This window comes from Octodon degus, unplaced genomic scaffold (assembly GCF_000260255.1).
Source record: "Octodon degus isolate 3935 unplaced genomic scaffold, OctDeg1.0 scaffold00023, whole genome shotgun sequence".
Classification (NCBI taxonomy): Eukaryota; Metazoa; Chordata; class Mammalia; order Rodentia; family Octodontidae; genus Octodon; species Octodon degus.
Window position 1 is genome coordinate 1,778,500 of NW_004524599.1, and position 13,792 is coordinate 1,792,291.

Consider the following 13,792-nt stretch of genomic DNA (forward strand, 5'->3'; position numbering starts at 1 on the left):
CTGTTGCTTATTTACTATCGATGCTATTAATTCATACATTTGAGCTGAGCTAGTGTCCTCTGCACTTGTTCTGGGTGGGCATTCGGTTTCCTCCATATGTTTCTGCATTTGATTCTTTAGTGCAGATGTTACTAATTCAGGGATTTCTTTTTTCGTTTCCAATCTGAGTTCCTGTATACCTTTCTACTGCTGATTCTTTATTTCAGAAGCTGTTGATTCATTGCTTTCAGCTGTGTGATTCCAAATTTGTTCTGTGTCAGTGTCCTCTGAACTTGTTATGGGTGGGCTTGGGTGTTGAGATTGCATTTTCTTCCTTCTCGTCATTTTGTGTAGCACTGTCTTCTGACCTTTGTTGTAGAGCTTTGTTGCAGTTATAACATGAGCGTGTACTGAAGTTCAGGTTCAGATCTACAAAGTTTCAATTTATCCAGCTGTGCCTGGCTTGGGTCTGGCTGCTGTGCTCAGCTCCTTCCTGCTGCTGCCCTTGGGGTGAACCTGTTGTCTCTCTCTGGCAAGATTTTCTGCTCCTGGTCTAGCTGGTTGGATCTATCCTCTACACTCTCCTCAGTGATTGCAGCTGCGGGTTTTCACCCCAGGCCTGTATGCCAGGCCTGAGGTGAGCCTGGAGGGGACAAGGTGGAGTAGGGGGAAGAGGCAGCTCTCCCACACACTCACCAGGCCTGGGCTAGGAGTGGGTCTGGGGGTTCCCTGAAGGCGCCAGAAATTCCTACTCGGTGGGCAGGGTGGTGGAGGTGCTGTGGAGTGGTGGGGGACGTCCCAAGGGGGTGGAAGAGGGTCTCACCCATGCTGTGCCTGGGCTGGGACCAGAAGTAGGTCCTGCTGGTGCAGGGTAGCAGGAAGTTCTCCCACACACTCACTGGGCCTGGGCTAGGACTGGGTCTGGGGGTTCCTCTTATATGTGTTATATGATAAACAATGTATGTTCTTTAGTGTTAGTGCTTACTTTTTAACTTTTTCATTTTAAAGAAAGAAAAATAATAAGAAGGATATGGGATTTCAAAACATGATGATAGGAAATTAACAATGGTTATTATATTGTATATTGCTAACTTTAAAGTAGTCACTTAGATTACCAGACACAAGCAGACAAAGTTGATCGAAAAATATAAGCTTATACTTATAATATATAAACTTTTTATTTACATATACCCCTCCCCCAAGACAACAAAATTGATGAAAATTCTAGAGCTCACTTCTGGTTTTCTGGGCATGCAATTGAGCAGCACTTCCAAAACTTGACTGTCCTCACCAATCACTTGAGGAACTTGTTAAAATGGAATCCTGATTCAGTAAATCTGGGGAAGCTTGATAATTACATTTTTTACAAACTTTGGCTGATCACGGTCCATGAGCTACATCTCCAGCAAGAAGACAAAGCCTGAGGGGAGCAAAGTCATTGATGTTCAGGGCTGCTCAGAAGAAGTCACCATTGTTGAGTGTGAAAACTGTGCAGGGAGACATCTGCAGTATTTGGGGCCTGAAACAACTTCAGGAAGTGTAAGAAGGCTAGTAGTGACTTCCACAGGCTCTACAGTGAGTTAGGGTTTTGTTCCACTGTGATATGGCTTTCTGGATCCTATTCTTAAACCTCCTGTGGTTTTCATGAATGGATATGCCTAACTTGTGCTTTGCTTCACTTCTCATCTCTTCTCTTCTCCTCTCCTCTCCTCTCCTCTCCTCTCCTCTCCTCTCCTCTCCTCTCCTCTCCTCTCCTCTCCTCTCTTCTCCTATTTTCTTTCTTCCTTGAAAAAGTAATTTAGTAAATGAAATAAACCAGGCTTAAAAGGCAACTACTGAATCACCTCACTCACATGTGAATTCTAAAGAAACAACTCTCACTGAAGCAGAGTAGGATACGGCAGTTACTGGAAGCTGGAGAGAGAAAGTCAAAAGAGGAGGGCAAAGGCTGTCCAGGGAAACAGGAAGAATCACTACTGGTGTGCAGTTGCACTTGGGGGACCCAGTTAACAATAAGTCAAATAGGTAGAAGAATCAACTTTGAATATTTTTTTAATAATTTTATTGAGAAAAAAGTAGCAATGAGACAGTTTCAAAACCAATTAGTAGGATAGCTTCAATAATTAGTACTCTGCGTATTGTTGTCTTCTTAGTGGTTACTCACAGTACAAGATGCAGACATGATATCCTGTCCACAAACACTACTAGAACAAATCTTTCTATTCATTGAATTAAGAGAAATGACTGTATATCTATCCTATTTTGAATATACAGATACAAAATGGTCCTTCATTTGTATCACTTTTTTTGTTTAGTTTTGTCAGAGATGGGTATTCCATTGTCATTTAAATATTGTAGGTTCGTGAATTCAGCAAAATGTTTCAATATAGTCCAGTATTGACTTTGAATATTGTCACCACAAAGAAATGACTGATGTGTGAGGCTATGCATATACTAATTACCCTAGTTTTATTGCTATGCAAGGGGTACATGTATTGAAATGTCACCCTGGACCCCATAAACATGTGGAATTTTGATGTGTCAATGAGCCACAGCAACAACAGAGGCACAGTCACTGCTAGATGCATAGCTGGGAGGAAGGGCAGGCCTTGAGACAGGGGAAGGGGGCTGGCTGACCATGTATAAATGAGCTACCTGCTTTCCCTGAATCATTGCCAGCTGATCTATGAATAGAAAAAGAGGAGTTGGGGCAACACATAAGGCACAAGTTCAGGGAATTTCCAGAAAATGTTACTGCCTGGAGCAGATCTTTGCCTCCTCTGGCATCCTGGTATGGAACAAGTCAGTCCAGTTTCCACACTACCAGGCTCAAGATTGAATTTTCAAGGTCACCTGGACTGTCTGGCTTCCCTAATGCTGACAGAAAAAAAAATACTCTCTTGCACATTCTGTTTTAGAACACCGAGTAATGTGACTTTTTAAGTTAATACATAGGAAGCCATTCTGACCCAGCTTGGGCTTCTTCAGATGGGCACCTGTTGACGATAGCAAATGTATATGCAGGAGCAGGGGTGGCTGTTACAAACCTAAATGAAATCCACATATTCTATTCTATCTGGAGGTCACCAGCATGTTTCACACAGCATTCAGTTGGGGATGACTTTCAAGGGAAATTCTAAGGATAACCAAGTTAAAGGGTACCAAGAAAATCTTCGCTTCCAGTTTGCAACGTGTCCATCTCAACCGCATGGCGAGCTGTGTGTGCTGCTTCCCTAGAGAGAAGGTGTGAGCACATGGATCATCAATAATAATTTGTGTCATGAGCTCTAGAATCCACTGCACCAGTATTGCTGCTGAAGACTAGGGCTTTTTAGAAGCCACTACACCTCGAAATCCCCCTTAGGAGTGAGAACCACAGGCTTTCTCCTAGTGGATATAAATCTTGTAATAAATCACCAGTATCATCTCTTTAGGCCTGGCACTTCTTAAGGGACACTGACTTTCTCTCTGTAAGCTCTTTCCTTCTTTCTGTACTTCTCTACTTCCAATTCTTTGGGTGAAACAGAAAAAGCAAAAGCTGTAATTTGCTATGGGGGTGTGTGGTGTGTAAGAGGCCAGTGTTCTTGATGGTAGAAAGAATTTATCAATGGTCAAGGATTAATATAGAAAAGTTAAGGGTCTGTGGATACGTAGCTGGACAGCAGTGGGTGAGTCCCAGAAAGGACTACTGTGAGGAGTGGGTGTGCACCTGTTGTCTCCGGAGTGCTTTCCTTGGGCCACAGTGGTTCCGTTCTCCACACATCTCTGCTCTGAGGATAGCCGTGTGGTTTTGGAAGACTAAAGTTTTCTTCGATAGGGTTCAGTGCATGTGGTGCTAAAAAATACAGTCATTCCAAGTAGGCTTAAGTAACAAACGTGTATAGGCTAATTGGGGCTAATTGGGCTGGGGTTCCTTAAAAGAGATTTCTGACATTATACTGGGACAAGGGAGGAGATGGTATTCTTTCAGACATGACAAGTAGGTAAGTCATCTAGTGATGCATGTGTAGTCCTTGTAGCTTGCAAGGTCAAAAGATAACTTTTTTTTCTTTCACTACAGTGGCATAGTTCAGCTAAAATGTGGCCTTGAAACCATAGTAAAGTAACCACAGTTCCCGACACGACTAAAGTGTGACTCTTCAAGTTACAATAAAAAGCACAAAGGGAATGAATCTTCTACATTGTAGCTATGTTAGTAACCAGCTGTGTAATCTTTAGCTAGTTACTTCTCAAGGGTTTCAATTTCTGGCAGCTGGCTGAGATGGTTTTAGAAAACACTTTCCATCCCTACATCCTTAGGCCTATAAAATCACCCATGAGATTCTAACTTCCGAGACAAAAGTCATGAATGAGAACAGTTCTCATTTGACACTAGAATTTACTAGTAAAATGTCACGATTGCCCGAGTGATTGAAACATAAAAAAAATCTACCCCAAATGCAAGAGGACACTATCACTCAACACATTAGTAATTTGAAACTAATCAACTAAACAGTTTGTGGATCATATCTATTTCTAAAACCCTAAGAATTCCACCATTAGCCTCAAGTTTCCTCTGAAACTCTTGACTGGTCACTCCTCCAATCCTGATCCCTGACCAAGGGAATGGGACAAAGAAACATACTTAAAAACAAAACATTTGTTCTCACAGGAAGTCGATCTTACTTTGTTTTAATGAAAATTGTCTTAGCACACTTAAACTCACACAAACCACACATGGAAAGAATGTGTCATTTGTACCTTTGCCGAAGGGAAAATGTTGCTCCAGCCATGGTTAATAGAAGTGGAATCAATGAGATCTCGCTAAATGATTTTTGTCTGCAAGTGGGAGAGGCCCATAGTTTAGTGCTCAGAGGACAAAAGGCAGAAGAAATTGGATCCTAAGTGACTTGGCATTTTGGTGCATCCAGAACCCGAGTGCGGGGAGTCAGATTTCAGGAAATAAAAGGGAGGAATCTGAACAGCAACAGAGTGATTACAAGAGAGATAATGGACAATTACATCAGAACTAACTCAAACCTGCCATGAGGCTCCATCCCTCTTCATTAATAATGGTGGGGCTGGCAGAAAATGAAACGGAGAGGGGCCTTGCCTGCGCATTGTTCAGCCTGTACGCTGCCAAAAAGTCTCCATGTGGCATGTTGCAACTTTACTGCTCAGAATCATAAAAGAGCTGGGCACTGTTCCCAGAACATAGCTAACTTTTCTTCTTTCTTCTGTGGTCCACATATTATAACTGTATGATTTTTTTTCCAAAGTCATTTTCAACTCGAGCGGCAGGGAGAATATGTACCGCACATGTTACCCGAGTTTAGACCCGGCTTTCTCCAAGTTTGGCTCTGATGTTCAGCTCTATGAGAGGAGTGTGGGCTGAAGGGCTTGTTAGGACTACCTGCCGCCACTGGAGATGAATGACAGCCGCAGTGCACTGGGGGCGGAGCCCCTTAAATTCACAAGGGTTCGATTAGCGAAAGATGTCTTCATACACTTTTCTTCCATCTCAGAGAAAGAAATATCTCTGCTGTCCTCAAAGCTGAAGCCACCATTTAAATCCTGCCAGCTACGTCTTCCTTCTTGAATGAGCGGTACAATCCGCGCTGGGACCTGTGTGGATCTACACAGAGTTTGGGATCCTCATGTACAGCTCTCCCCTCTCCCTACTCCAGTTCACAGATGTCTCTTGATCCGGCTACTTCCAGTTATCAGACTTACTTCCCAGCTCAGGAATTGGAGCCATGCACCAGGTAAAACTATGGGGGAAAAAACCTTGCAAGGATACCTGGGAAATTCCTGCTGACCACTTCTCCAAGTGTCAATGTCCCTCCATAGTCTGCTGCTTGAACCCAATTCTCTGATTCCTGTTCAGCATCACAAATCTACAACGGAAATGGATCACCTTTCCTATTTAATCTCACCCGCAGGTCCCTTTACTTGGCCTCCAAGCTACTTCCTAGACATGTTCTTCTCTCCACTGTTCCTCCTTACCAACATACCAGTCAACTTTTTCTTCTTTTTTTCTCTATAAATTCATTAAAAATGCACTTGATACATGAACTTAGCTTCCATTTCTGGCAGGAGCAAAGCCCACCATGGTGCAGCTCTCCAGCTTATTGAAACTCTGGGTGAAATACAAAAAGCAGATTCCTTAGGGCTCCAAAAATTATACCAGAGCAAACAGATTGGGCAAAACCTAGAGGTCTTCTGTGAGGAAATGAATTTCCCAGTTGTCCTCTCGTCTTTTCTTACGTTTGCCACAGGGGAAGTCCCAATCACAGAGCTTGAAAGAGGTAAGGTTTGCGGATTCCTAAAAACTAAAATAATAGGCTGGCCTGATAGCTCAGAGGACTAAAGCACCTGCTTAGGCAGAGCAGCGGCTGGGAATGGATCTCCAGTGTGCTGTGCCGCCCCGCCCCCGGGGCGCACTGAGACTGCGATTGAGGCAAGGAGTGGTGGCGAGCACCTGTAATCACAGTGCTTGGGAGGCTAAAAACAGGAGAATCACTACGAATCTCATCTACATAGTGAGAACCTGAACACGCTGCCCACCCTGCGCTAAATACAGAAAAAAAGAAAAGAAAAACAAAAACCCTAAAATAATGATGTCAACTTCTTGAACTATCAAGCTGGAGAAAGTGGTCCTAGTTGGCCCAAAAATGTGGTGAGGGATGTGTAGTTCTGTTGTGCAGTTATGGATCAGACTCAGGCTGCACAGCAGAGCGCGCAGGAGCTGAGCTGGCCAAGCGCAGCCTCGCGCATGGGTAGCCCTGGGCAGCGCCTGCGTGGGACACGCCCAGCTAGCCAGCCAAGGTATGGAAGGCTGGCCATAGACGGGGCCCAGCCCAGAGAGCAAGCAACCCTCTCTCTGAACGTAATGACTGTCTCATAAACAAAACAACAACAAGAATAACGTTTTTCCATAGACTTACAACAATAGCCTACGCTGTGTCGCAGTCACCACGTCCAAGATACAGCCCTAAAACTGCTCACACATACACAGAACGGGGAGAAGGGACCAACTCCTAAAGAAAAAAGCACGCTGCATCCTCAGACAACAATTTTAGAGCGACGTTCACAGCTATGACCTGTAAAGCAGACTTGAGAAACCCTTCAGTCAAAGCAAAGAAAGAGATCTGTGCAGAGAAACAGAAACTATAAAACAATCAGACTGGAAACTGTAAAACTGGAAAATATAATGTAAGAAATGGAAAACAATGGATAAGATCAAGAGAAGAAAAAAAAACAGCAAAAGAATCTCTGAACTTGAAGATAGATCAATGAAAATTATCCAATCTGAAGTCTAGGGAGGGAAAAGGAAAATTAAAAAAGAGCTTCAGGAACTTATAAAAAAGTACCAAATAAAGTCCGAAATGTCTATCATTGGAATTCCAGGAAGGGCTAGGACTGGAAACTTGCACAATTGGAGTACAGCATAAATTTGTAGTTAAAGCAACTTAGGAATCCCAAACAGGTTACACTTAAAGGAAGCCACTGCTGAATGCATAGTAATTCAAAAAGAAAATAAAATAAATCAAGAGACAAGAAAAAATATCATAGGAATGTCCCAATACAATGATGTATATGGTTAGATTTCTAAATTTCTGTGTAAAAATGTGTAATTGTTTTTTCACATTCTATAGGGATTTAAAGTTTAGAATATCAATGATGGTTGGAAAATACCTGTCCCATGTTATGTTTAAGGCATCTGATATTCAGACAGATAGTGATGTTAAGCTCAACTGCCTCTGTTATAGGGTAATAATAACATTAAGCTTCTCTTTTGGATGGTTAACAACTTAAGTATGCGGACCAAAAGTTAGAGAAAAAGAAGGACTACAAGGATAGCTAATATTTTGGCCCTAGCCCTTCAAGGTCAGTGAGGACTCAGGACATAAGAGAACCTGTACTGCAACATCCTGTAACTCAGTGGTGTCCCAAATTTTCTGTTCAAGATTATGGGGCCACAGAGGAAAGTGCTTAACAATGTATAGTGTGCCTAAGGAAAGTCACATGGAGAGAAAACATTCTCTCAGGTTTTCACAGACAACAACTTGGTCAAGCAATGGCCATGACTCATCCACATGGCTGACACTGACAAAGGATCTACAAACTGCTGTACATGGTTTCAAGGTAAATCCTGAGGGTATTTGACTGACCTTCTCAGGTACAAAAGTTACATTTTTAGTTATATAGATTGTGCTTTAACTTGGTCTTCACCATCAAGCAGGAAAGTATAACTATGAAGTATAAAAAGTGAAGCCATATTACTGTGCTAACTGTAAAAGGCTCAAGGAAACAACTTCTGACATTGCTAGTTCTACTGATAACTCACTACTATTATGGGCTATTAGACTATACTGGAATATTTTGCTGAATTCAAGCACCTAGAATATTTGAAGGGCAATGGAACACCCATCTCTGACAAAGCAAAACAAAAAAGGGGGATATAAATGAAGGTCAATTTTGTAGTGAATCTATATCTATATGTATGTACAGAATAGTTAGGATAGATATACAGCTACTTTCTCTTAGTTCAATGAGAAGAAAAATTTGTACTAATAGTGTTTGGACAGGATATAATGTTTGCATCCTTTTTTTTTTTTTTTGGCCGAACCAGAGATTGAACTCAGACCAGTGCTTATTCTACTGAGCCATCTCCCCAGTTCATGTCTGCATCTTGTACTCTGAATAACTACTATGAAGACAACAATATAAAATATAAATTATTGTAACTGTCTTACTACCTTGTTTTGAAACTGTTTCATTGTTATTTCTCATTAAAATTAATAATAAATAAATAAATTAAAAAATCAAAGAGCAAAACCAAAACAAACAAACAAACAAACAAAATCCCAAAAGTTGCTAGGGAAAAATGTTAACACTACATATAGGAGAATTAGACTCAAAGGGCTGTGAAGATATCCCTCATCAGAAGCCTCCAGTCCAGAAGACAGAGGATTAGCATCTTTGAAGTGTTGAAAGACCAGGAGTGAGGTGGGGCTTGTACCCAAGAGGGGCTAGCCAGCAGCCTGATTACTGAATACAGGTTGGCCCAGAAGAGGGGATCAAAGTTTGGAGAGTAGAACAGTGTGGAGCTCAGAGTAAAAAGAAAAGAGGCCAAATCAAGGCTTGTTTTGTAGCCTCTGTGTTAAATCCCAGAACACACACACACACACACACACACACACACACACACACACACACCGTGTGACCATCAGGGAGCTGGGGATAGTTCTCAGGGCCACAGCTGAAGGAGAGGAGGGCCCTGGGACTGTCAAATCTGCCTGGATAGCAGCACTTAGCAGGACGTGTGCACAAAGTCTCATTTTCTTCCATGCAATTTTCCCGGTCTCTGTCTCCTACTCTTGCTCAATGGCCTCATTCGTAGGCAACCTCACTCATTCTGTCACACAAACTTGCTGAACAACCATGATGTCCAGGGACTGATCTTCTCCATAGAGACTTCCTCGGCCTTCCTTCTGAAAACTGTTTTCCTCTCTTCTGAACTGCATATTACTGGGTAGGGGCTGGAGTCACCATTTGTTTAACCAGTAGGTTATATCATATAACTGGAAGGTGCTTATTGTTTATTTCTTCTAATGAAGAAATAAGAAAATACCTTTCTCTCCCCTAGATGGGTAGAATCTGAACAGTCATAAAGAGTAATACAAATTGCTTATTTTTAATTTTTGTTTTGTTTTTTGAGTTATTGGGGGTTGAACTCAGGACCTTGTGCTTGCCAAGCAGGTGCTTATGTCAAGGAGCTATCCCTGCAGTCCATAAATTGCATATATATTAAAATCACTTGCTGAAAATAAAACCTCCTTCCTGTAATTAGCAAACAATACAAAATTGGCAGACAAAAGTAACACTGGTATTTTTCAGAATCATTTCTTGTAATTCCTTGGCCTTTACCTGTGCTCAGAAGAATGAAAAAGCATAAACATTATTTGATTAGGAGTAAATGTACAAACAAAAGATCACAACTGGTCCTATAACTTGGGGGTATAGCACTTACCAAGCATGCCTGAGGCCTTCAGTTTAGGCCCAAGAACTGCTAACGGGGGATGAGAGCAAGGAAGGAACAGTGGGAGGGAGGGAGGGAAGGAGGGAAGGAGGGAAGGAGGGAAGGAAGAAGGCTCACCAGTTTATTTTACCAAGTGAAAAATAGGTTAAGAGGCTGCTTCAGATCCCACATTAATTTATCTCAACTAAAATCCAGGTTTTTCTAAGTATCCATCTGAGTGTCTTGCTTCTTCTAACTCAGCACTATAAGGGTTACTGAAGAACAGAAGGTCAAGGTCTGGTTGGGTGAGCCAAAACAGCTGGTACATAGTGGTGAGGCTGGTCATCTCCTCCCACGAGATTAGAAGCTGTGGAAGGTCACCTAGTTGTTGAGCGAGCTCTCCTCGCTGCATGCCTGTGGCTGAAAGCGACAGCCACGCCTGCCTTGCCACTGAGTTATGCTACTCACTGTGAGCTCCATCATTTAAAAGACCCGAGTTCAGAGAGAGCTGGTTATGAAACAAGAGTGAAGCAGAGTTAGAAGCAAAGCTCTGTGTCTGATCTCAGTTCTATCAAAATCCAAGTTAAGGATCATGCAAAATACCTTGCTACCATGGTGCCTCAGTATCCCCACTTGTGAAGTGAGGGTGGACAGTCCAAGAAACAGAAGCGACATGTGCAGGTACTGACTACTACATTAGACAGAATTTGGAAGCAGATAGAAACAAAAAGCTGGGGAGAAGTAGCTAGAGTTTTAAGTGTAAAAGAAAGAAAAGGCTAAAAGGATCATCTTTTTAAGAAGTTGATTTTTTTCTTAGTCATTCCCAAAGAGGGCCAGATGATACTGCCAATGCTTAACTCCAAAATAGATGAAAGGTTAAAAAAAAAAAAGAAGAAGAAGGAGGAGGAGGAGGAAGAAGAAGAAAAGGCAGCTCTATTGGGGAAAAAAAATCCTGAAATAACCAGGCACTGATGTTCAGAAGTCACAAGGTCATCATTCATCTTTATAAAAAGAGCCACGGAACAAAGACAAACAAGGTAAAAGGCTTACTTTTACATAACACCAGGCCAGGTAAAAGAAATAGCTATAATTCCTCAGGCCTACTGCATGACAGCAGAGTTTAAAGCTTTGGGAGGCGTTCTATCGAATGCTGGATTTCTGGTTTTGACAAATGCTTGGAGATATCATGAAAGTCTGATTTGGACAGAAAGTTTTAGTCATCATTTCTGTTAGATTCCCTTTTTTGGGGGGTGGGTACTGGGAATAGAACTCAGGACCTCATGCTTGCCAGGCAGCCACTGCACCACTGAGCTAAATCCCCAGGCCCTTAAATTCTTAAAAATATGTTTTCTTTTGTTTTCCTTAAAATCACAGTAAGTCTGATCTCTGTTGACCTTAAATCAGTCAAGAGAAAGCAAATCACAATTTTAGAAGCTCTCATCTAATTTTGCTATCCTAGTCTTTGATACTTATTGACTTCATTACAGAACAAAGCATTGTTCTAGGAGTTACCATTACCAATTCCACCCACCCTTTTTGGGACCTTGAATGTAAATACCTTTGTACTGCTCTTTCTATCCAGGGTGGCTGTACATGGTCACAGATACTTTTTTTTTAATGAAGGGGAGAAGGAAAAAAATGTTTTCAGCCAGTGAATCCTTGACACAGAAGTGCCACTAATTGTAGAGGCAAAATATGTAAGAGACCAGGGTCACAGAGTCACCCATGGCAAGAATAAAATGTTTTCAGAATCTTCTATTTATTAAAAACATGTGTGTGCTTTAAATTGTATACCATTATATGTGCAGGCTGTCTCTCATATTAAAATAATATTTCCCTAAAATGTTCCTACCAGAATGGCATCCCCCAGTACAGTAAAACTTAGGAAGAAGGTTCACAGTAGTTTTGGTGGTCTTCTGGTTATTTTAAGACAAAATTGTTTTGTTTTCTCTTTTGAGTTATTCAAACCTGCATGTGGGCTAGGCACTACACCTTGCACAAGTGTAATGCTACTATGAAATCTTATAATTTTTTGTTAACTTCTGGATTTTTCTGGGGTAAGAATATCTTTTAAATGCTCCCTGAGGAGAAGCCAAGAAAGAGGGGGAATTTTCCCCAGAGTTCTCAATTGTAGCTTATTGTGAATGGGAAAATCAGTTCTCAGAGCTGCTTGGTTATTTGTGAGCAGAAAATAGTTTCAGTTATTCTGTCTATGCAACCAAAATTTTTTGGGGACAATCCTAATTTCATTCTTTTCAATAAATGTGAATTTCATTGCACTTGCAACAAATTGTGCAACACATGAACAACACATGAACTCACATAGGTGATTGAAGTCCAGCATAGAAAGCAGTTCACTGAAGCCTTAGGAGAAGTGAGTTATATGCCACTCAGTAGGGAAATAACTTAAGAAATCTGAATATGTCTAGATATATAACACCAAGCAGATCAGGCTGATCACTATGTACTGGTATGAAAAAAATTTACAAGATGTACTGTTGAGAATATCAAGTTAGGGAACAGATGTTTACTATACTCTCATTTAAGTCACACAAAAATTCTGGCATACATGTTTGTACTGGAATTCTTGGCAGAATGTACCAGAAACATACTACAAAAATTGTCTTTGGGGTCAGGATTAGGAAGAATGGGGAATTTTACCTGTTACTAGTGTTTCCTACTTCCCAGCATTTCTGTGTGATTTCAAGAAATTAAGCTCTTTCGCGAATCCCTCAATCCTCCAACCCTCACTGCTTGTTACCTTGTTTGAGACTGTATGTTGTTATAACTCATAGAGTAACTCATAGAGTCTTACACACATGATATGACCTTTCATGTGATTGAGATGATTGGAAAAAAGGCAAAAGGTAAATACAGCAGAACTTAGCTCTGAAGTTAGCTACAGAGGGCTCTAGCCAACAAGCCAAGATGTGGTAGGTGAAGGTAAAGGAGGCATTCCCATCATCACCAGCATGACCAAGAAAGGCCTGACGTGCTGGGCTAGGAGCTGCCAGATGAAGGTGACAGGAAGCCAAGCATAAAGGTGTGTCATTATTCCAAGCTGTCCAACTTATTCCATGGTGCTTGTTTGTGGTAGACAGGGACAGTTGCAGGACCACCCACTATCCACTCTCTCCTGCCTTATAATGGAACCCAGATCTTTTTTTAATTTTTATTTTTAAAAAAATCTATATAGGTACATATATTTAGGGAAGGATCTACAGGATGTTCAGGGTCTCACTACTAGATCAGACTTGTAGTGATCCTCCTGTTTACAGCCTCCCAAGAGCTGGGATTACAGGTGTGTGCCACCACGCCCAGTTTCATTTGCTGTCTCAGTGTGCCCAGGGGGTGGGGCCTGCACGGTAGGCCCAGAGATCAAACCTCAGCCCCTGTGCCTGCTTGCAGGCACTTTAAAATGCTGAGCTATTTGGCTGGCCCGGGAATCCAAATTACTTGTCATGACATACCAATTATTGCCATACTGTCTCTCAAGTAAATGTTTGTTCAAAAAAAAAAAAAAAAGGGTAATAAATGAAAAAAAGAGACAAGAAAAAAAAATATCACAGGACTGTTCTGCTACAATGCTGTATAGGATTATATTTCTAAACTTCTGTGTAAAAAATATGTAATTGTTTATTCATATCTTTAAAATATTTTTTATTCTTTTAATTTTTTTCTCCATATTCTGTAAAGACTTAAAGTTTAACATATAAATACTAGATGAAAAATTCCTGTTCTATGTTATGCCTAAGATGATTGATATTCAGACAGATAGTGAGGTTAAACCCAACTGCATAAGTTGTAGGG